This window comes from Puma concolor, chromosome C2, assembly GCF_028749965.1.
Source record: "Puma concolor isolate L17-30 chromosome C2, mPumCon1.1.hap2, whole genome shotgun sequence".
Lineage (NCBI taxonomy): Eukaryota > Metazoa > Chordata > Mammalia > Carnivora > Felidae > Puma > Puma concolor.
Window position 1 is genome coordinate 10,489,498 of NC_141675.1, and position 23,085 is coordinate 10,512,582.

Below are 23,085 nucleotides of genomic sequence, written 5' to 3' on the forward strand. Positions count from 1 at the left end.
GCCCTCAACTGTAGCTTAGCAACCCAAGGCTCTCCTTGTAAGATTACTCTCCTCCCCCCCTCCAACCCCCCACCCCGTGCCCACCAGCAGAGACACCCAGCAGCGGCAGGTGGCTCAAGGGAGCTGTGGTCATTCTCTTGCCCCAATGAAAGTCTGTGTTGCACATGAGGGTGACAATTATCCCACCTGCCCCGGTGCTGTGCTGAGAAGGTTAATCCACCAATTTAAAATTACAAAACCACCGCATTTTAGAGCTAAAAGAGCCCTTAGAAATGATTTGCTCTAACTCTTCATAAAAGAGGTCAAGAGAGGCGGCGTGAGCTCTCACAGGCAGCCAAGATTAAAACGGCGGTTGTTCTCAGTCCAGAGCTCCTCTCCTCGCGACCCAGGGCTCTCGGGTGGCCCTCCTCCCAAAAGCAGAGATCAGGCCCAGAGAAGAGGTTGAGCTCTGGAACTCTTCCCAGCCCCTAAACAGGATCACTTCTTCTCCTCATCAAGCTCTCGAGGCCTCACCCTGACTGCACCCTTCCCCAGCCGTGTGGTCCGGGGATGAGAGCCACTAGGGGCCACGGGGCTGCCTCTTCCTCATCCCCCAGGCTCACCCAGTGGATGCCTCCTCCAGCCTCATCCAACATCACACGTGGAGAGAAAGCACAAGCAGCCAGGCTGCGGGGTCCCACCACCTCTCCACGTGGTCGGAGAAGACCCCTGCTGTGACCCTGGAGGCTGCCCTGGGTCACAACGGGGCTTCAAGAACCGCAAGAACCACGGGCAGCAGAGCAGAAGTAAATGGCACTGGTTCTGGAGCTGAGATCCCAGAGCGAGCTCCTGTCCTGTCATTTAGCAGCTCCATGATGCTAGACCAATTCTTCTGTTTTTTTTTTTTTTAACAGACAAAAAGTTGTGCATAATTAACATATCAGTTGATATTTAGAGATGGTATGTACTTGTGAAACCATCACCATAATCTATGCCATAAACCCATACATCACCTCCAAAAGTTTCCTCCCACCCTCTTGTGACAGACACACTTAATATAAGATCTACCTCCCTGGCTAATTTTAAAGTATATTGTTAACTATAGGCATTAAGCTGTACAGTAGAGCTCTAGGACTTGGTCATCTTGTATACCTGAAACTTGATACTCTTTGACTAATGCCTCCCCGTAACCCCTCATCCCAACCCCTGGCAACCATCATTCCACTCTCTGCTTCTGTGAGTCTATTGTAGATTCAACCTACATGTGGTATCATGTAGTATTTGTCCTTCTGCGTCTGCCTGGGCCAATTCTTAAGCCTTCATGTCCTGGTCTGAAAAACAGACACAATTACACCTACTTCACAAAGTGGTTTTGCGAATTCAAAGAGACAACAGAGGCAAAACACAATGCCTGACAATTATTTTTATAGTATTATTATTATCACAATAATGCTTTACCTCCCATTCAGTGGCTCTGACATATGCCCGAAACAGTGCTAAGTGCTTTAGAGGAACAATCTCATTTATTCCCTCCTACAAATATAAAATAGGTGCTATCGATTTCATCCCACGTTTGAAGAAGGATGCTCAGAGTTGTTAAGTGAACTGCCCAGTGGCACACAGCTATTAAGTGGTGGGAATGGGATTCAAACCCAAGTCTAACTCCAAAGTCTATGATGACATTTGTTGCTTACGCCTTTCATGTTCATTATTTTATCCAATTTAAAAAACCCATCAGGTGTTAGGCAGGTCCTGGGGGAGAGTATCCACTGACAACCAACCCGAGAGTGACGTGGACCCTTGGGGAATGGCTCATCTGGTAATTTAATTTTCCAGTTAGCTCAATATTCACTAGAAGCCTCTCTTCATTGCTAAATATTTTCTAAAGCCAGGCCCAGAGCGAGAACTTACCAATCAGAAGGAAAGTTCAAAACCTGGTGTAGTTGCTCTAGCACTCTGACACATCGAGCCCACCAGGACGCTCACATGGCCACGGTGTCATGTGGGGGAACTCAGTAACCAGCACCCCATCCGCCCCTTGGCTGAGGATCTCCACTCTCTGCTTCTCCCCGCCCTCCTGAGGCCCAAGGCTCAGGAATTGATGTGCTGGCCATCCCTGGGGAAAATGGGACCTGTATTCTTTTCTGGCTCTGCCACTAACTGGGACTCCCGATTCCTCATCTGTAATGGGAAAGGATGAACTGGGTTCCAATCTCACCTCTACCATGTTTTATCTTAGCAACCACAAGTGCTAAGATTTGCTGCACATTCACTGTGTACCAATCCTGACTGAAGACTTGCACGGCATCATCTCATTTAACCTTCCCCAGCAACACTGTGATGAAGGTACTTTTATCTCCACTTTGCAGAGAAACAGAGGCTCAGAGAGGATAAATGACTTGCTCAAGGGCACACAGTTAGTAAATGAGAGCCAGGATTTGAATGCCCAGCGCATGTAACAGTAAACATTTGGTGAGTGAACATTTGATGCTCCAAGCCTCTAAGTCCTATCAAACTTACATCATAACCTTTCCCATTCCAGGCCTTGCTTCCTCCAAGAGTAGGCTCTGAGAGTTGGCTGGCATAAAGTAAGCAGACCCTAGCCTCCCAATACCAAGTGCAGGGCTCTGGCCTAAGGACCCCTAGATCTCAGCAGGTTTTCATCAGTGCCCAGGAGACAGGGTCCTCCACACATGGAATGGGTCAGAAATTCACTGGGTCCCTCCAGAAGCTACCCAGGTACTGTGAAGCAGGCCGTGGTGGGCTCTTATCACCAGGCACACAAAAGATACCCTACCAAGCCCCAAAGAGCCCGGGGATCAGCTGCAGGCCTGCCCAGGTACTGCCTTCCAAAGGAGCCCAGGAGGCCCAGGTCCCCTCCGCGCACCTCGCTGGCTCCCCGCCAACCGCGCCTCACCGTCGCGCAAGCAAAGGGGCGTGAGGACCCGCTGCCAGCGCCAGCTGCGAGCTAAGGGCTTCAACCGGCGCGCCTGGGGGCGACGCCCCGGCCCGGGCGGCGTCTGGACCCCAAGGGTCCATCGCCCCTCACCTCCGCCCCCATCGCGCGCCTCCTTCAGTGCGCATCACACTCACTACTCGGCTCTGCAAACTTCTCCGGGCTTCCCTTCACCCCAGGGCCCGACGCTCTCGTCGATCCCTCCCGAGGGAAGCCCGGGGCCGATCCCTCAACTCCAAGCCCAGCCGGATCGCGAAGCCCTCGCCAGCCCCCAGAGCGCGCGGCTCACCTGCAGCCCGCAGGCGGGGCTCCGTGGCGTTGAAGCGTCCCGGTGGGCCCTCCGCGTAGTCGGCTTTGGCTGAATCAGCCGCCGCTGCCGCCTCCTGACCCCGCCCCGAGCCCGGGACGACCAGGCATGGAGGGCAGGTCCCGCGGCACCCACCCCACCGCCGCCGCCGGGGCTCGCGGGTGCCGGCCTTGCGCCTGCTTGGCTGGCGAGCCCGAGCCCGGCGCGGCAGCCAGTGCACGTGCGCAGGCTCGCGAGCTCAGCTGCTCGGACCCTAGGCCAGAACCTCCCCTTGGTTAACGGAATTCTGGGAATTGTAGTTTGCCTCCGAGAACAGCCCAAGCCTTCAATCCGCGGAACCCTGGAAGTTGTAGTTTCTCCCCGGAGAGGCGCAGTTTTACTTCGTGTTAGATTTGTACGATTATGGAAGTCCTGGTAATAAATGTAAATGCAAGTTAAACCAACAATTAGATGTCACTTATAAAATCAAAGTAATCAAAACTTTCGCATATTTTATTTTATTTTTTTTTTAATTTTTTTTTTCAACGTTTATTTATTTTTGGGACAGAGAGAGACAGAGCATGAACGGGGGAGGGGCAGAGAAAGAGGAAGACACAGAATCGGAAACAAGCTCCAGGCTCTGAGCCATCAGCCCAGAGCCTGACGCGGGGCTCGAACTCAGGGACCGCGAGATCGTGACCTGGCTGAAGTCGGACGCTTAACCGACTGCGCCACCCAGGCGCCCCTTTCGCATATTTTAAAATATATCTATTACTACAAGTACAAATAAATACAAAAGCACTATTCCTCTGGGGCGCCACTCCAATTCCCCACGTCCATTCCTTTGGACCTTCCTCAAGGTCAAACATTCCCAACTCATGGCTGCTATATCCGGCATTTACTGCCCACTCTCGAAATATACATACGCCCTATTTCTTGATTTATTAATTTTAGATCTCTTGGCTTTTTACTAGGATAGATGATAATTTCATTCATTTAAATATGTGCACCGGGGCGCCTGGGTGGCTCAGTCGGTTGAGCGTCTGACTTCGGCTCAGGTCATGATCTCGCGGTCCGTGAGTTCGAGCCCCGCGTCAGGCTCTGGGCTGATGGCTCAGAGCCTGGAGCCTGTTTCCGATTCTGTGTCTCCCTCTCTCTCTGCCCCTCCCCCGTTCGTGCTGTGTCTTTCTCTGTCTCAAAAATAAACATAAACATTAAAAAAAAAAAAAGGAATTTAAATATGTGCACCAACGATGACTACCTTCACTGAGTTATGAGACATTTCTTTTTTTCTTTCTCCACATTTTTATTTAAATTCCAGTTAGTTAACATACAGTGCAATATTAGTCTCAAGAGTAGAATTCAGTGATTCATCACCTACATACAACACCCCGTGCTCATCACAAATGTACTTTTTGATACCCATCACCTATTTAACCCATTCCTCCATCCACCTCCCCCCTGGTAACTATCAGTTTGCTCTTTATAGTTAAGTCTGTTTCTTGGTTTGCCTCTCTTTTTCCCCCATGTTCAATTGTTTTGTTTCTTAAATTCCGCATATGAATGACATCATATATTTGTCTTTCTCCAACTGACCTATTTCACTTAGCAGAATACTTTCTAATTCCATTCACATCACTGCAAATGGCACGATTTCATTTTTTGCTATGGCTGAGTAATATTCCATTGTGTATATATATCACATCTTCTTTATCCATTCATCAGTTGATGGACATTTGGGCTCTTTCCATAATTTTCCTATTGTTCAAAATGCTGCTATAAATAAACATCAGGGTGCATGTATGCCTTCGAATCAGTATTTTTGTATACTTTGGGTAAATACCTAATAGTGCATTTGCTGGATCCTGGTAGTTCTATTTTTTAACTTTTTGAGGAACCTCCACACTGTCTTCCAGAACAGCTGCACCAGTTTGCATTCCCACCAATAACGTAAGAGGGTTCCCCTTTCTCTGCATCCTCGCCAACATCTGTTGTTTCCTGTGTTGTTAATGTTAGCCATTCTGATAGGTATGAGGTGATATCTCAATGTGGTTTTGACTTGTATTTTGCTGAGGATGCGTGATGTTGAGCATCTTTTCATGTGTCTGTTAGCCATCTGGATGTCTTCTTTGGAAAAATGTCTATTCATGTCTCCTGCCCATTTTTTAACTGGATTATTTGTTTTTTGGATATTGCATTTTATAAGTTCTTTATATATTTTGGATACTAGCCCTTTATCAGATAAGTCATTTGAAAATATCTTTTCCCTTTGCATAGGTTGCCTTTTAGGTTTGTTGATTGTTTCCTTCACTGTGCAGAAGCTTTTTTTTATCTCGATGAAATTCCAATAATTTATTTTTGCTTTTGTTTCCCTTGCCTAAGAAGACATGTCTAGTAAGAAGTTGCTACGCCCAATGTCAAAGAGCTTACCATCTGTGTTCTCCTCTAGGATTTTGATGGTTTCCTATCTCACAGTTAGGTCTTTCATCCATTTTGAATTTATTTTTGTGTATGTTGTAAGAAAGCAGTCCAGTTTGCGGCACCTGGGTGGCTCAGTCGGTTGAACATCAGACTTCGGCTCAGGTCATGATCTTGCAGTTCCTGAGTTTGAGACCCTCCCTGGGCTCTGTGTGGACATCTCAGAGCCTGGAGCCTGCTTCAGATTCTGTCTCTCCCTTTCTCTCTGCCCCTCCTCCACTCATGCTCTGTGTCTCTCTTTCTCAAAAAAAATGAATAAACATTAAAGAAAATTTTTTTTAATGAAAGTGGTCCAGTTTCATTCTTTTACATGTTGCTGTCCAGTTTTCCCAACACCATTTGTTGAAAAGACTGTCTTTTTACCATTGGCTATCCTTTCCTGCTTTGTCAAAGATTAATTCTTTTTACGTTTATTTCTTTATTTTAAGAGAGAGAGAGAGAGCACGTGAATGGGAGAGGCAGAGAGAGAGGGAGAGAGAAAGAATCCCAAGCAGGCCCTGCACTGCCAGTGCAGAGCCTGATGCGGGGCTTGAACTCACGAACCGTGAGATCATGACCTGAGCCAAAACCGAGAGTCAGACACTTAACTGAGCCACCCAGGCACCCCAAAGATGAACTGACCATAGGTTGTGGGTTCATTTCTGGGTTTTCTATTCTGTTCCATTGATCTATGTGTCTGTTTTTGTGTCAGTATCATACTGTCTTGATCACTACAGCTTTGCAATACAGCTTGAAGTCTGGAATTGTGATACTTCCAGCTCTGCTCTTCATTTTCAAGATTGCTTTGCCTATTTGGGGTCTTTTGTGGTTCCATACAAATTTTAGGGTTCTAGCTCTATGAAAAATGCAGGTAGTATTTTGATAGGGATTGCATTAACTGTGTAGATTGCTTTGGGTAGTATCGACATTTTAACAATATTTGTTCTTCTATTCCATGAGCGTGGAATGCTTTTCCATTTCTTTGCATCATCATCAATTTCTTTCATCAGTGATTTATAGTTTATGAGACAGCATTTCTATCAAACTGGTTAAACCCTGTCATTTATAATTATTTTAAGTGATAATGCTTAAGTGCTGAGGCAGTAAAAGTTAATAGATTTATGCAGGGCAATTTGACACTAGAGTCAAAATCCTTTAAAAACATGCGGACTTTCAACCAAGAAATTCTCATGATTGTGGATGAGTACAAAAGCTAAAAACAGTGTTGTTTGTAATAGTAATAAACGGCTGGGCTGGCTATATTAATTTCAGATAAAGTAGCATCAAGAACAAGGAAAATTACTAGGAATAAAAAGGGATACTATGTAATGACAAAAGAATCAACTCACCAACAAGACATGATAACCCTAAATGTGAATGCACCTAGCAACAGATCCTTAGAGTAAATGAATCAAATACTGATGGAACTAAAAGTAGAAACAGACAAGTCTGCAATGATAGGTGGAGACCTCAGCATCCCTCTCTCAACAACTGACAGAACAATAAGACAGAAAGTCAGCAAGGATATAGAAAAAAGCTCAACCCCACCATAACCAGAAGGAAACTAATGGACGTTTACATAACACTCCACTAAACAACAACAAAACACACATTCTTTTTAAGCACCCACAGCATATATGTTAAAATAAACGGTATCCCAGGCCATAAATTTAAAAATTAGCAAAACACATAAACAAATATTTTACTGAAAACATATACATATAGCAAATAACCATATGAAAAGACGTTCAACATCACTAGCCATTAGGGAAGTGCAACTTAATGAGATATCACTACACTCCTATGAGAAGAACAGCTAAATTAAAACATAGTGGCAATACCATGGTGAGCATACGAAAAACTGGGTCTCAGTTCCACACTGCTGGTGGAAATAGTTTGGTAGTTTCTCAAAAACTAAACATGCGCTTGCCATATGACTCAGTTGCACTCCTGGGCATTTATTCCAGAGAAATGAAAACTCGCGTCCACACAAACCCTTGTATCAACTGTTCGCAGATGTTTTGTTTGTAATACCCCAAAACTTGAAAGATAGATAAATGGTTAAACTCAATAGGTAAGTGGTTAAACAAGATAAATGAATGAATAGTGTATCCATATCATAGAATACTCTTCAGCAATAAAAAAGGAATGATACATTCAACAACTTGTGTGGATATCAAAGGCATTCTGAGAAACGAAAAAAGTCACAAAAGATTCTATGCTCTAATTCCAGTCATATAACATTCTTGAAATGACAAAACTATGGAGATGGAGAACAGATTAGCGACTATCAGGAGTTAGGGATGGGGTAGAGGGGAAAGTGGCCTATGACTGTACAGGGACAACAAGAGGAAGGTCTTTGAGAGGATAGAATAGTTCTGTATCTCTTTGTGGTGGTGGTTACGCGAACCTACATGTGTTAAAATGACACAGAACTACGTACAACTTTATACCAATGTCAAATACCGGGTTTTGCTATTGTACTGTAATCATACAAGATGTACCAGAAGGGGAAACTGGATGGAGACGTTCCATGGAAAGAAACTCTCTGTACTATCTTCGCAACTTCTTGTGAATCTATAATTATTTCAAACTAAAAATGTTCAAAAGAAGAAACAAAAGCATGGAAATTGCTTAATTCCTCAGCCATACAGGATGGCTTAAATAAAGCCATGAACCACCTAAAAAGTCGTTAAAAGGATGTTGTAAAATAATATTTACTTAATGCTGTGAAAGATATTTCACACTGTATCATATTTAATGAAAAAAGTACCAAAGCATTCAATATAATCTCTTTTTTAAAAGAGTGTATTTGTTGGGGCGCCTGGGTGGCGCAGTCTGTTAAGCGTCCAACTTCAGCCAGGTCACGATCTCGCGGTCCGTGAGTTCGAGCCCCGCGTCGGGCTCTGGGCTGATGGCTCGGAGCCTGGAGCCTGTTTCCGATTCTGTGTCTCCCTCTCTCTCTGCCCCTCCCCCGTTCGTGCTCTGTCTCTCTCTGTCCCAAAAATAAATAAACGTTGAAAAAAAAAAATAAAAATAAAAGAGTGTATTTGTGCATAGAAAAGATATCAGCACAGAGAATGGTAAGATTACAGGTGATTTTTATTTTCACCATAAGTATCGTCAGTATCCGTCACCATACAATGTTGTTACTATATTCTCTATGCTACACGTTTCATCTCCGTGACTTACTTTATAACTGGAAGTTTGAACCTCTTAATCCCCTTTATTTTGCCTGCCCACCGCCCCCCCCTTCTGGCCACACCAGTTTGTTCTCTGTATTTAAGAGTCTATTGTGAAACAATCCTAAAATTTATATGGAACCACAAAAGACCCCTAATAGCCAAAGTAATGCTGAAACAGAAAAATTAAAGTAGACTTACAGTATCCTGGGGGATGGGGCTAAGGTTGCCTTTTGCCCTTAGCAAAGTGTCATCATCCGGGCAGCTGAGCTCCTAAAGGAATGTCACTCTGCCTGTCTCAAGGACTTGTCAATGGGCTGCAGACAGTACGGAAATTTAATTTTTCATTTGCCTTTGTTTCCCACATCAAAACTGCTTGAGGTGGTGTTCTGGTTTGCAGTCAGTTGGTCTTTTTCTTTCAGAACCTTCTGGATCTCGGCGTGGCCAAGTTCCTTCTGTTTCTGAGCCTCCTCCATCGCTTGCTACACGATCCCCTCAAACCTGACCATGATCTTCCCCATCTCCAGGTGTTTCACGTGGAGCGCCTCAAACCTGCTCCCCAGCAACAGGTTCTCCCTTAGTGTGGCTTCCACGGCCGCGTCCAGATCATTCTGCCTGTACTGCGGCACGTCCACGATGGGTCGCATGGGGAGCAGCAGGAACCTACGGTGTGGCGAGAACACACCGAGGCAGATCCAGCAGGGGGAAGCCCCGGGAGCTCCCAGAAAGTCAAGTACCATGAACTTCCGCTCAAGTGGGCCGCTGGTGGAGGGCGCATGCGCGCCCTGTGCCCTGCCGGCCTCCGTCACCTCGTTCGTGTCCGAGGACTGTCAAATTTGAGGTATAAGGGCCAACTCCTTCAACAAGGAAGGCCCATACTGACAGAACCCGCCTTGCCCCGTGCCTGGAACCTCTGCTGGGTCTCGGAAGCGCTCCTTCTCGGGTCTGAGGGGGGCTCTGCCCCCGCTGAGGAGGGTGCATACCGCCCGCCTTCCGCCTTCCGCCTGCGGTGGGGCCTCCAACGGCCTGCGGCACCTGCGGTGAATTTCCGCCCGCCGCCTCCAGGGCCTATGCAGCCACCGGCACGGGCGTGACATCCCCCAGGTTGGAGGCACCTGTCTGCGTCACGTGAGTACCCTGCGGCCACGACCCCACCGGCCTGCCCCGGTGCACCCTGGGGGCCCGGCCTCTCTGCCACCTCCTATCCCCTGGGGATATACTTCTTCCCTGCAATGAACATGTCTTGTTTTGCGATTTTTAATTTAAGTTGTTTTAATGTGTTTTCTACAAGAGAGCTAGCGATGGTCAGCTGATGGAGAGAAGCACCAAGTGGCCCGAGAGCAACCCGGTTACTAGACAGGGGAAGGGGGCGGGGGTTCTGGTCAAAGCAGAGTCTTACGGTTAGGATCCCAAAGGACATGGCCTATGGGTCCCCTAGGAACCGGTGTTCAGACAGTGATGTCCCATTTTATGAGCCCAACATGGTTTTAAAAACTATTCTGGCTGTGGAGCGTTAGGTAGTGTTTTATTTGCTGATACGAAGCTTTAATAGACTGGAAAAAAGTACTTTCCTTTGCAGTAAACTCTCAAGGTGAACCGGGTAGCTGGCTTTTTGAGGTCCGGCCCAATACTTCCAATAAATCAAGCATTTATGCAGCACTAAGCTGGGTTTGCCCCCAAGGCTGAAACCTCTCCCGTTTTCTGGGGGTCACATTCCGTTTCTTTTGCTCTAGATGACTCCCAGATCCATATCTGTAGCCCTGAGTTCCAGACCCACATTCCAGGCATAGCTCTACCTGGCTGGAGCTTGTCTTAAAATCTATGTGATGTAGCAGTTGTCAGATGTAAATGAATGATCCCTAAGGTGATTCCAGCCTCCCGCCTTCAAGCCACCTCAGTTGATATCCTAGACATCATAAAGCAGAGATAAGCTGTTCCTTCTGTGTCTCGTTTAAATTTTTTTTAAGTATGTTTTTTTATTTAAAAAATTTTTTAAGTATTTTTTTTGCTAATTGCTAAATACGTATACATAAGAGTGTATAAAATGTATACATGAAATTCTAAGAAAAACAACAAAGTAAACATTGAGTATCTACTATTCAGGTTACAAAACAAACACTTTTGTCAGTACTTGGAGGCTGCTAGTGCTTTTTGCCTGAAAATATCCTTTTCCCTCTCCCCAGACGTAACCTCCATATTTACTTTTATCAATGTTCTCTTGCTTTGTTTTATAGTTTCACAACCTATATATGCATCTCTAATGACATACTGTTGATTTTTGAACTGCATGTAATGGAACCATAGTCTTGTGTATTTTGTTTTTACTTGCTTCTGTCACTCAACAATATTTTGTGAGATTCCCTCATGTTGCTAAGGGTCTATTTTCATTTCTTTTTTTTTTTTTCAACATTTATTTATTTTTGGGACAGAGAGAGACAGAGCATGAACGGGGGAGGGGCAGAGAGAGAGGGAGACACAGAATCGGAAACAGGCTCCAGGCTCTGAGCCATCAGCCCAGAGCCCGACTCGGGGCTCGAACTCACGGACCGCGAGATCGTGACCTGGCTGAAGTCGGACGCTCAACCGACTGCGCCACCCAGGCGCCCCTCTATTTTCATTTCTGTAGGGTATTCGTTTGTATGACTGTATCACAATTTATTCACTCCACCGTAATGGGTCCGTTAGTCATCTCCCGCTTTCACATATTATAACTTCTTTTTCCCCTTCCCCTCAGGATCCACATGTGAGTGAAAACACATGGTATCTGTCTTTCTCTTCCTGACTTATTTCACTTAGCATAATACCCTCATTTAAATTTTTGACCTACGGAAACCACAATAAGTAATAAATGATTTTTGTTATTTTTAAGCCACTAAGTTCTAGAATGTGGTTATATAGTAGCATTAGATAATTAATAACTTTTTTTTAAATTTTTTTAATGTTTATTTATTTTTGAGACAGAGGGAGACAGAGCGTGAGTGGGGGAGGGGCAGAGAGAGAGGGAGACACAGAATCGGAAACAAGCTCCAGGCTCTGAGCGGTCAGCACAGAGCCTGATGCAGGGCTCGAACCCACGAACTGTGAGATCATGACCTGAGCCGAAGTTGGACGCTCAACCAACTGAGCCACCCAGGCGCCCCAATTAATATCTTTTTATAATAGTTATCTACTGCTGCCTAACCGCCCCCAAATTTAGTGGTTTAAAACAACAGTAATTGTGTATTGTATCTCACAGTTTCTTTGGGTCCAGAATTTGGAAGTGACTTAGCTGTTTGGTTCTGCCTCGGGGTCTCATAAAGTTGCTGAAAGCTGACTGAGACAGGAGGATCTGCCTCCCAGGGGGCTAGCTCACATGGCTGGAAAGTTAGTTTCTCTACCTGTGGGCTTCTCTATGTAACCTCTTGAGCAGCCTCATGGTGGAGTGGTTACTTCCCCCAGAGCAAGTGATCTGAGAGACCAATGCAGAAGAATGCCTTTTGTGACCTGGCTGCAGAAGCCTCACACACTGTGTCTTCTGAAGTAGTCTGTTGTTCACATAGGTCAGAACTGAATCCGTGCGGGAGGGGACCGTGCAAGGGTGTGAATACGAACAGACAAGGCTCTTGGAAGATCTTCTTGGAGGCCGGCTACCCACCGCAATAATGATGTGTCATCTATTCAGTACCTATTATGTGCTTGGCTTTAGATGGGAATGATCTCACTTCATCCTCACTACAGCCTTATACGGTAGGTTATGTTTGTCTCTAGTTTATAGATGAGAAAATTGAGGCTAAGGGTCCTTAAATATCTTGCCCAAGGCCATGTAGGTAGCAAATGGAGGAGGGAGATGAGACCTAGCTTGAGGTGACTCCATCCCAGCCTCTCCATTCTCTCCCAGGCCACTTTCACCCCTTCTGCTCCCTCTCCTTCCTCACCATCAAGTTGTACAAATTCCTGCAATGTTTATCCCCTCTCCCCCTACCTTCTTCTAACCTTGCTTCTACTGTCCTCATTCAGGGTGGTCCTCCAGAAACCTGTTATAATTCTACTCCGTTTGAAAGCTATGCGTCTGTTAGGATCTTTAAAAGGAGTCTTTACACTCAAAGCAAATGGAGAAAAAGGAAACCAGATCATCTCAATGGAATCTGTGGCCAGACCAGAAAATGAGGCAGGACCCGGGAGAACTGAATTGAGAGAAGAGGCAGAGAACAAAAGTCCTTCCAGCCAACCATTAATCCAGGGCTGCTTTCTCTGGATAGGCCAATAGAAAGAGGTTTTGAAGGGCTTTACAAATACGCTTTCTAAAGTTTAATAATTACTTAAATAAAAAAAATTTAATTTCTGTAAGATTTATATGTTTTTAATTCTAGGTTATATATGCCCATCTCACTGTTGGCATGATGGGCAATTTTGCTAGCATTCGAGCTTACCAAGTCCGCTCGCCTCCCATGGTGAGCACTCCCAGCCAGCTTGAGCAGGAGGTGTAAATAGGGCTTTCCGAAGGCTCCCTGCTATACATTGGCTTGTATAGATAATTAAGTGCTACCTAGGGAAGAGCATAATTATAAAAGACACATTCATTTCCTGAAACTAAAGCTTAAATAACCGCATTGCCTTTAACAAACTTTAAGTTGTGGAGGAAGAGTGTAAATGTGCATCATTCAAAATCACCCCATTCCTTATCTCCTCTTCCCCAACACTGTTCTTTCTTTTTTTTAATTTTTTAAAAATATTTATTTTTTTACTATTTTACATTTTTATCATTTACTATTTTACACTTTTTTTAATTTTATTTTTTATTTTTTAAAATTTACATCCAAATTAGCATATAGTGCAACAGTGATTCCAGGAGTAGGTTTCTTAGTGCCCCTGACCCATTTAGCCCATCCCCCCTCCCACAACCCCTCCAGTAACCCTCAGTTTGTCCTCCATATTTAAGAGTCTCTTAGGTTTTGTCCCCTCCCTGTTTTTACATTATTTTTGCTTCCCTTCCCTTGTGTTCATCTGTTTTGTCTCTGAAAGTCCTCATATGAGTGAAGTCATAGGATTTTTGTCTTTCTCTGACTGACTAATTTCACTTAGCATAATACCCTCCAGTTCCATCCACGTAGTTGCAAATGGCAAGATTTCATTCTTTTTGATTGCCATAATGGAGTAATACGTTGTATATATATACCACATTTTCTTTATCCATTCATCCATCGATGGACACTTGGGCTCTTTCCATACTTTGTCTATTATTGATAGTGCTGCTATAAACATGGGGGTGCATGTGCCCCTTCGAAACAGCACACACATATCCCTTGGATAAATACCTAGTAGTGCAATTGCTGGGTCATAGGGTACTTCTATTTTTAGTTTTTTGAGGAAACTCCATACTCTTTTCCCTCTTCCCCAACACTCTTCTATTCCATTTGCTCCTGCCAGTGACTGTTATTTGACTTGTCCTGCCTGCGCAGGTTTGTGGAAGAAGATTTTATTCCAAATGTGAGAAGAAAGCAAGACACATCCTTTTTGCCTTAGTGGCAAATGCTCAAGTTATATTGAAAAAATAGCCCATTTAGTCTACATAAATGGGAAATACATGACTGAGGATGCCATTAACTGGCCTCCCCACACCCTACAGGGCTGTCCTGAGTCAGTTTCCTGTCTCTCTCTGGTGGTTCACTTGCTCAAACAGATGCAGCCACCCCTTGAATACAGCCGCTTCTGAATCCCTCAACTCAGTAAGTTACTCTCTCCAGCCTTGCATCTTGAATTTCTTGGAGGATAATTTCACTGGAAACTTTGATGGTCAAAAATAGAATACATTGGCTAAGTAAAATAAGCCAGAGAAAGACAAATACTGTATGAGCTTACATATATGTGGAATCTTAAAAAAAAAAAAATCATAAATAAAGAGAACGGATTGGTGGTTGCCAGAGGCTGGAAGTAGGGAGTGGGCAAAATGGGTGAAGGGAGTCAAAAGGTGCAAACTTCCAGTTATAAAATAAATAAGTCACGGGGATGTAATGTACAGCATGACAGCCACAGTTAATAATACTGTATCACATATTGGAAGTTGCTAAGAGAGCAGATCTTAAAATTTCTCATCACAGGAAAAAAATTCTGTAGCTATGCATAGTGATGGGCATTAAGTAGAGTTATTGTGATGATTATTTCACAATATATACAAATATCAAATCATGTTTGTATCACTGGTACATGAAACACATACAAATCATGTTGTACCCATGAAATGCTGTATGTCAATTATACCTCAGTGAAAAATAATTGCTAAAAAACATAGGGTACATCATAACACCTAATGCTTGTGAGGATATGAGGGAAAAGGCGCGTCATACACCATAGGTGAGAATGTGAACCAGTGTGAACCAAGAACTGTGTGGAGCTGTTGGCGTCAGAGGGCTGCCTGAGGCAGCTTAGATCAGTTAGGACTTTGTGTGCTTGTGTCTGAGAAATAGCCCAGAGCCCTCTAAGAGGGCTTTCAAGGACCCAGACTTAGCTGGCCTTCTTGCTTCCCCCTATCTTTAGTGCATGGCTTTCATCCTCAAGATCACAAGAAGGCTGCCACAGCTCTTGCCACACAACAGAGACCCATGTAGGAAGTGGAGGAAAAGGAAATTACAAAACTTCTGCTTGCATCTTATTGGCCATCTCTATCTGCAAGGCAGTTGCAGAAATGAAGCTTTTTTATTATTAAGGGAGGAAGGGAATCCTGAATTTTGGGTACATTACTGTCACCCTCTGCCATGAAGTGCAGCCTTTTTGAAGGACAATTCAGATATAGCTATCAAAATTTAAACTGTTTTTTTTTTTAAGTAGGCTTCACACCCAGCATGGAGCCCAAACCAGGGCTCGAACTCACAACCATGAGATCAAGACCTGAGCACAAGATCTTACAACCATGAGATCAAGATGAAAAGTCAGATGCTTAACCAACTGAGCCACTCAGGTGCCCCTCAAAGTTTAACAATTTAAATGCAATTTACCTCTTGACTCAGAAATCCCCCTGCTAGGAATTAACCCTGGAGATGTGTTCTCACATCCGTGCATATGCTTACACACTACAAGCTGTTACTTGCAGCAGGAGAGAATTCATGGAAATGCAGTGTCTGAGTGCAGTGTCTCAGTCAATGTCAGACTGTGACCCATCAGATTCCCAAGGAGTAGGTGGGTGTGGGTGGGGTCTTTAAAGCCAGAGAACAAAAGTAGGGAGAAAAGCATAGGGAGAGAAGGTGTTTCCCTGCAATGCCCCAAAATAACCACTCAATAGAGTGAGAGGTAGACAGATCATCTCTGAGACCAAAGAGGGTTGCTTCAGTCTCTAAATAACTATGTTCCTTTTGTACTTTCCCGGGTAGAGGTTGCAGGGGAGGCAAGGCTCAGCATATGGCTGTTAACACCCAAGACTTTGAAAGACAGCCGAATCCACTCTTCATCTTCAGAGGAAAAAGCTGAGACCCAGAGAGGTGTAGGGGCAGCAGTGATGGAAGTTTTCTGGGTCTGCCTGTTGGGAATTGGGAATTGTCTGCTTTATGATAGATTCTCAGACACTTTGAGGTCCCTTAGTGTCATGCTCCTGACTCAGAAGGGCAGCCGGTGGCACTAAATTGGCATTTCGTGAATGGGGGCTGCCCAGCCCTCCAGAAACTTGGGCTGAGTCTTGAAGGGCCCCTGCCCTACTATAAAGTCACAGAACTAATAGCTCAAAGCAAAGGGCTTCCCTGGTGGCTCCATTTACCGAAGACTCCTTCTAAGGGAAAACCTGAAGAGACCCCTGGAAAGGATTGTTGGAGATCTGTATGGGAACGGCTCCATCTATAAGGAGGAATACAGCCTGAGTTATCATCTAACTACAGCTTTGTATCTTCTCTAAATTAATGAGGCATTTGGATAAGAGGGGTTCAAAGTGTGATATTATAGATAGAGCGGGAAGGAAGGACAGAAGGACAGGAATGGTCATTTTTATAGCCCCGCCTGTTCGAATAGCCACTTTAGGATGGAGACTTTCATTTGAGAGTCATCCTGGTGAAGATTACGTTTATACTGTGCTATGCATTAGTGGCAGGGAACATATATACTGAAAATGATTGGCGCCTCCCTCGCCCTCCTCTCCCCCCGTGAAAACACGGAAGGCCTCAGCAGGTAGAGGGAGGGAACCATCACCTGGGACATCTTTCCACCTTTCCTTTCTATCTGACTCTCAAACAGAACCCACTCTGACTTCTCTCCCCACCTTTCCTGGATCCTGGCTCTGGGGTCTTTTTCAGCTGAGGGTGGAAGCAGGGATGCTTTGGAAATCTTTTTGGCATGTGTTATGGTGAGGAATTTCAACAACTTGAAAGAAGCAGAGCCAAGTGAAATTCCAACACAGATGGTTCTGTCAGACTGGAATCTGGGGGCCTTTCCCCTGGCGGTCTCGGGACAACACTATGAGGTTGTTCTGGGTCCACTCCATCTACGCAAAAGAACTTGCTGCCCTCTCCACTTCCCTAGCACGTTCGTACCACAGACACTGTCCAAATACTGTATCTGTGCCAGGCACTGTGCTGAGCACGGGGGATAAAAATGAGGCAGGACTGAGTAGGTATGGCCAGCGAGTCCCGGCTTGTCCCTGGCAGAGTCACGACCTGGAAAGTTCTGCCGAGAAAGGCTGGGAACATTTAGAAAGACTCCAACAGAATGCAGGAACAATGCCTTGAACAGAATATGGGCGAAATAGGTCAGGGATTAAGGAAGGCACTTGTGATGAGCACCAGGTGATGTATGGAATTGTCGAACCACTGTTCTGTACACCTGACACTAATATAACACTGTATGTTAACTAACTGAAATTAAAATAAAAACCTTAAAAAAGAAAGATTCTTAGTTGCAGACTATGAAATCCCTCTGGTTGGCTTAGGCAGAATGGGATTTATTAAGGGATATTAGGTGACTCACAGATTCACCGGGATGATGAAGGAGCAGACTCTGAACTGGGATCCTAGGAACAATGCCCACACCGCGGTGTCTGAGAACTGAACTGCCAGGGGGACTGCTGCCTCCCCGCCTCCAGGATCATGCTGCCCCGCCGTGACACAGAAGCTACCACTGCCCCTGCCAGCCACAGAGAACCACTCCTCTGCCACCATTGCCCCATGCAGGGGTGCTACCTGATGGAGTTCTCTTCCTTCGTGCAAGTTCTATAGGGTGTGCCTGCTTGATGGAGCCCAGGTCCCACGTGGATCCCTAGCTGCAAAGAGTGTGGGATATGGAGTTTGTAGTTCTCCATCTCCTAAGGACAACATAGGAGGAAGGGGTTAGAGTGATACTGAATGAGATGTTGGCGAGATGTCTTTGGTACCTGCCACCCCCTCCCCCAAGCACCTCTCGTAGATGTTTTTCAAAAGACAGTCCCTTTCATGAGAGGAATTCTACTGCCAGATTTTTAAGACCGTTTTTCCTATCCTATTACATGGCAGTATGAAAATGAAGCAGAATAAGGCTGTGAAGCTATTAGCACAATATGTGTCATGGAGTGAGTGTTTAATACATGTTAACTACTAACCAGTAAGGCAGCACCTTCCAGCTGACCCCTCAAGATTAGGGAGAAGTTGCAACTCAAGGCACTTAAGGAGAGCAGGCGAAAAGGCGGGACGGGCGTAGGATCCACTAATGAAAGTGTTGATCTTTACATTTATTTTCCCCCCGTGGTCCATCCCACTCCTCCCAGAGTGTCTCCACTTAGTACAGCTATACCTGTTGAAACCTCTGAACAAGCCAGCCCTTCACAGGACTCCAGGGTTGTCTGTCATCCCTGACTTGGTTTCTGCTGTGTATCTCCATGAGCCTTCACCGATGTTTAGTCTCTTGGCCAGAGGTGGCATGGCTGGAGAATGCCCCACATCCAGGTGGCCCTCTGAGAGTCAGCGAGATGGGTGATGCCCCTGCCTTGCACGATGCCTGGATGAGCTTGGAAGATACTAGTGGATGCCTAGTTGTCTAGTTGCCCAATGGGACTCTGTTTTTTTCTAACAGCCTGAACAATCTGCTGTGTACCACATGGGAAGTCTAGCAAGAGAATAAGCTGATGGTTGGGGCATTAGTTTGCAGAGGCCCGGCTGTGGGCCCGTTGACTTTCCCCCAGATGCTGTGTAGAACAGCAGTGCCCACTGCTAGAAATCTCCCCACTCAAGTCAAGGGGAAGCTCTGGGCTTCCACTTCACACAGGAGACACTGCTTTTCAATAGCTTCTTTGCATCAGCAGACACTGTGCAGTATATCATTGCAGGTATTTATCAGTATCTTGGGAGATCTTCAACGTATATTTTCAGACTACATAACCTCAGAGAAGGCATTTGAGCCAAATTACATCATCAAAGACAAGACTGAAAGCCTGCTGGCTTTGCTCCCTTTATTTTGGAAAAGCTCTTCTTGTCTGATTGAATCTACCTGGTTCATAGCCAAGCTGGATGGAGGCCATCATCTGACAGACATTCTAGATGATTCTAGAGGAAAGAGACATCCCCTGTTTGTCCTGCTCTCATCATATTGTCATCACTCCTTCCCTAATTCACAGGAAAAATTGCCAGCCCTTGGCCTGACTTTGAGGGGTGTGGGAGGAAGCTATGCTCTGGAACTGGCTGTGGCCTATATTTGGTTCTTTGATCCTGACTTGTGAAAGAGATATTTTGTAAAAGCAGAAATAGTAATAAGGCTGATTTGGGCTATGTGACCTAAAGAGCAGATGATCTCACTGGCACATTAAGATTCACCAGTTCAGAAGAGGAAGATTATTCCTGAAGATGAGGGAGAAGTTTCTTTTTCAAATTATTTTTATTTAAATTCTAGTTAGTTAACATACAGTGCAATATTGGTTTCTGGAGTAGAATGCAGTGATTCATCACTTACATACAACACGCAGTGCTCATCACAACAAGTGCCCTCCTAATACCCATCCCCCATCGAGCCCATCCCCCACCCACCTCCCTCCATCAACCCTCAGTTTGTTCTTTATCATTAAAACTCTTATTCTTGGGGCGCCTGGGTGGCGCAGTCGGTTGAGCGTCCGACTTCAGCCAGGTCACGATCTTGCGGTCCGGGAGTTCGAGCCCCACGTCGGGCTCTGGGCTGATGGCTCAGAGCCTGGAGCCTGTTTCCGATTCTGTGTCTCCCTGTCTCTCTGCCCACCCCCCCCCCCCCCGCCCCGGTTCATGCTCTGTCTCTCTCTGTCCCAAAAATAAAATAAAACGTTGAAAAAAAAATTAAAAAAAAAAAAACTCTTATTCTCTCTCTCTCTCTCTCTCTCTCTCTCTCTCTCTTTCTGAGGGAGGAGAGTCTTAAACCAAAAATAGCTTGTTAGAGCAGAAAAGTCATTCCTTCCCCAGGGCAGGGAAGGACGTCCAATACAGGCTGCTCATTTTCCACATCTGCCCTATGAAGGTTGCACGTAGAGCTTCCTCCACATTCCTTCCCTGATTCCAGGCCTCCAAAGCCTGATTAACACACTAGATGGCGCATAAACACTGTTCAGATTATCCACACCTACAGGGACCTCTCACCCATCTGTGACTTCCATTTATTATATCATTCTCTTAAGCTGGGTTTCCCCAAAACAAGAATGTGAGGGCAAACAGATTATTTCAGAGGTGGTCCCAGGAAGGTCCCACCAAGGAGTGGAAAAGTAAAACAGGGAAGGGAAGGAAGCCAATATAGGGTGAACTGGGAAACAGTGGCTCAGTCCCACTGGAGAACTCTGGGGACTATATAGAACACTCAGCAGAGTTATCTTCCACAAGTTGGGGAGGAAGGGAGGATTTCACCCTCCAGCTCTTACCCGTTTTGGCAGGAGCTGTTTCTAAGAGTCTCATCTTCTGCCCCACACATGTGGGCAAGCTCTCAGATGGAGAGTCTCAGGTACTTTCCCTAGGAAGCCTTCATTGTACAAAGGAATTAGGGAAGGCTAGGGGGATGTGGTTAGGCATCACAGCATCTGCTGTATTTTCCCTCCTTTATCCACCATCAGTTCATCTCTCTGTGTGGAGCCCTGTGCCAGATACTGTAACTTCAATGGAGAATAACACTATTTGTGAGCTTCTGGAGCTTAAAATCTAGCAGCGAAGTCCAATGTTAATTAAAGAAGCATGCCAGTATATAATAAAAATCATTGAACAGGTGAGGTGAAGAAAAAGAACTGAGAGCTCTGGGAGATGATGGCAGGAAAACATACTCTAGTTTGAGGATCATGGAGGGCTTTCTTTGAGGTAGATGTGAAAGTTACCTAAGTAGGGGTGGGGAAGATATGGGAAGAGGATTTCAGGCAGAAGAAATAGCGTGTGCAAATGCCCTGGGACACCAGGGACCTTAGTCGTGCAGTTGGAGATCAGAGAGCAAGAGGGTGATTTGGGGCTAAATAGGATTAAAGAGGTAAGCATGAAGCAGTGTGCAGTTCTGTGTAAGCTGTGCTCAAGGTTTTGGTTTCTAAGAGCAATGGAAGCCATTGAAGATTGTTATGCTAGGAAGTGATATAATTAAAAGTTTTAAAAGATTTTTTTTTTAAGAAGAAAAGATAGCTGTTAGGCAGAGAATGGGTCAGAGTGGGAAAGAGTAGAAGAAGGGTTGATGGTGGCACTTCTGCTCCAGCCAAAACAGAGTAACAGGAACCTGGTTGATTCTCCAGCCTGAAATACAATCACCCAGAGCATACGGAATAAGGATTTTTAAGACATTGAACATAAGTCAGTAAAGCATAGTGATCCCTGAGAGAGAGTCAACAAACGCCACAGAGTTTACAATGATCCCAGCTTACTGCAGAGAGAAGAGTTTCTAGCCCATGGTGCAAGGAGAGGGAAATCGGGCAGAGAGCGGAGTCAAGAAGACAGGGCCAGGAGTCTTGGGAAGCCAGAGCATCTAGAGTTCCAAGGACAGAGTACTAGAAAGGAAGGATCTCAAACACACAGAGAGAGGGTTCTAGAGCTCTGCATAGGGGCCCCCTGGAGTTTTCAGTTGAGTATTGATTCGTGTATGAGGAATCTCTCAAAGACCAAAGGAAGAACCTCCTGAGAGGATTGAGGGGAGAGTGCCCAGAGTTCACACAGGGCTGAGAGATCTAAAACCTCTGTCTGAATAATTAATAAGACAAGCGGACAGAAAATCAGTGAAGATACAGAAGACTTGAATAACCCTACCAACCTGACCTAATTGATATTTATCGAATATACTACCCAACTATAGTAGCATATTCACTTTCCCAGGTGCACATGGAACATTTACCAAGACAGACAATGCTCTGGTCCATAACACAAGACTCAGTAAAGTTAAGAGGATTCGACTTAAAAGTGGGTTCTCTGACCACACTGGAATTAAACCAGAAATCAGTGATGGAAACATACCTAGAAAGTCCCCAAATTTTTGGAAACTAACATACTTCCAAATAACTCCAAGGATCACAAAGGAAAAACATACCAAATTTCGTAGATGCCACTACCATAGTACTCAGAGGGAAATTTATAGCACTAAAGGCCTAGATTTTAAAAAAAGAAAGGCTTCCAACTGATGACTTCGGATGCAGTTGGTGGAGGGGTGGGCGGTCAACAGTACCTTGGACACGGGTCCCCGGGAAACCCAGTCTGCTTACGCTGGAGCTCTACTGTGACAAGCGGTGCCTGTGACACCATCTCCTGTCCACACGGCTTATACTCCTTGGGATGTGCAAGTCTGGAAATAAAAGTTTCTTTGAGAAACTTTTCATATTTACTGAAGCCATAACATGTTCACTGCGGGCAAACTGAAAACCACTATAAGCTACAACAACGCAACTTAAATCACCCTTAATTTCACCAGCCAGAGGGCACCAGCGTTGGCCTTTTGCTGTATCACTTTCCAAACTGCTTTCCCGGTGTGGGTACGCCAGCGTGCAAAGTGAAGTCACGCCGTACACACTGTTTTGTAACCGCCTTTTCACTCGCCAACGGTGTCACGAGTGTCTTGGTAAGAAGAGTCTTCGGGAAATGACAGCAATTGTCACAGGAGTCACTGAGGTTGGTGGCTCATGAGCCTTGGCCCAAACCATTTTCCTCTAAGTGCCTTAAAGATGAATGCAGTTTTAAATTGAAATGTTCTATTTTTAATAAGCCCGTGATTGGGGCGCCTGGGTGGCGCAGTCGGTTAAGCGTCCGACTTCAGCCAGGTCACGATCTCGCGGTCCGTGAGTTCGAGCCCCGCGTCGGGCTCTGGGCTGATGGCTCAGAGCCTGGAGCCTGTTT

At 45.3% G+C, this 23,085-nt stretch overlaps 1 protein-coding gene and 1 long non-coding RNA gene across 5 annotated transcripts in view; one reads left to right on the plus strand and one right to left on the minus strand.

Annotated features, from left to right (window-relative positions):
* POMGNT2 (protein O-linked mannose N-acetylglucosaminyltransferase 2 (beta 1,4-)) overlaps positions 1–23,085 on the minus strand; it is a 50,615-nt gene that overhangs the window by 21,776 nt on the left and 5,754 nt on the right. For 3 of the 4 annotated variants that reach the window (XR_015255996.1, XR_015255995.1, XM_086720562.1), the window contains exons 3-8: positions 22,458–22,537; positions 17,995–18,116; positions 13,270–13,385; positions 9,062–9,177; positions 3,225–3,653; positions 1,242–1,310 (exon numbers count right to left, since the gene is read on the minus strand). The gene's annotated coding sequence lies outside the window, so the exon portion shown is untranslated. The remainder of the gene's footprint in view (positions 1–1,241; positions 1,311–3,224; positions 3,654–9,061; positions 9,178–13,269; positions 13,386–17,994; positions 18,117–22,457; positions 22,538–23,085) is intronic. The other variant, XR_015255997.1, reaches the window with a different exon arrangement.
* On the plus strand, positions 9,846–13,180 carry LOC147577087 (uncharacterized). Its single transcript, XR_015256002.1, has 3 exons — positions 9,846–9,988; positions 12,400–12,586; positions 12,857–13,180. It is a non-coding gene; the product is annotated as an uncharacterized LOC147577087 (long non-coding RNA).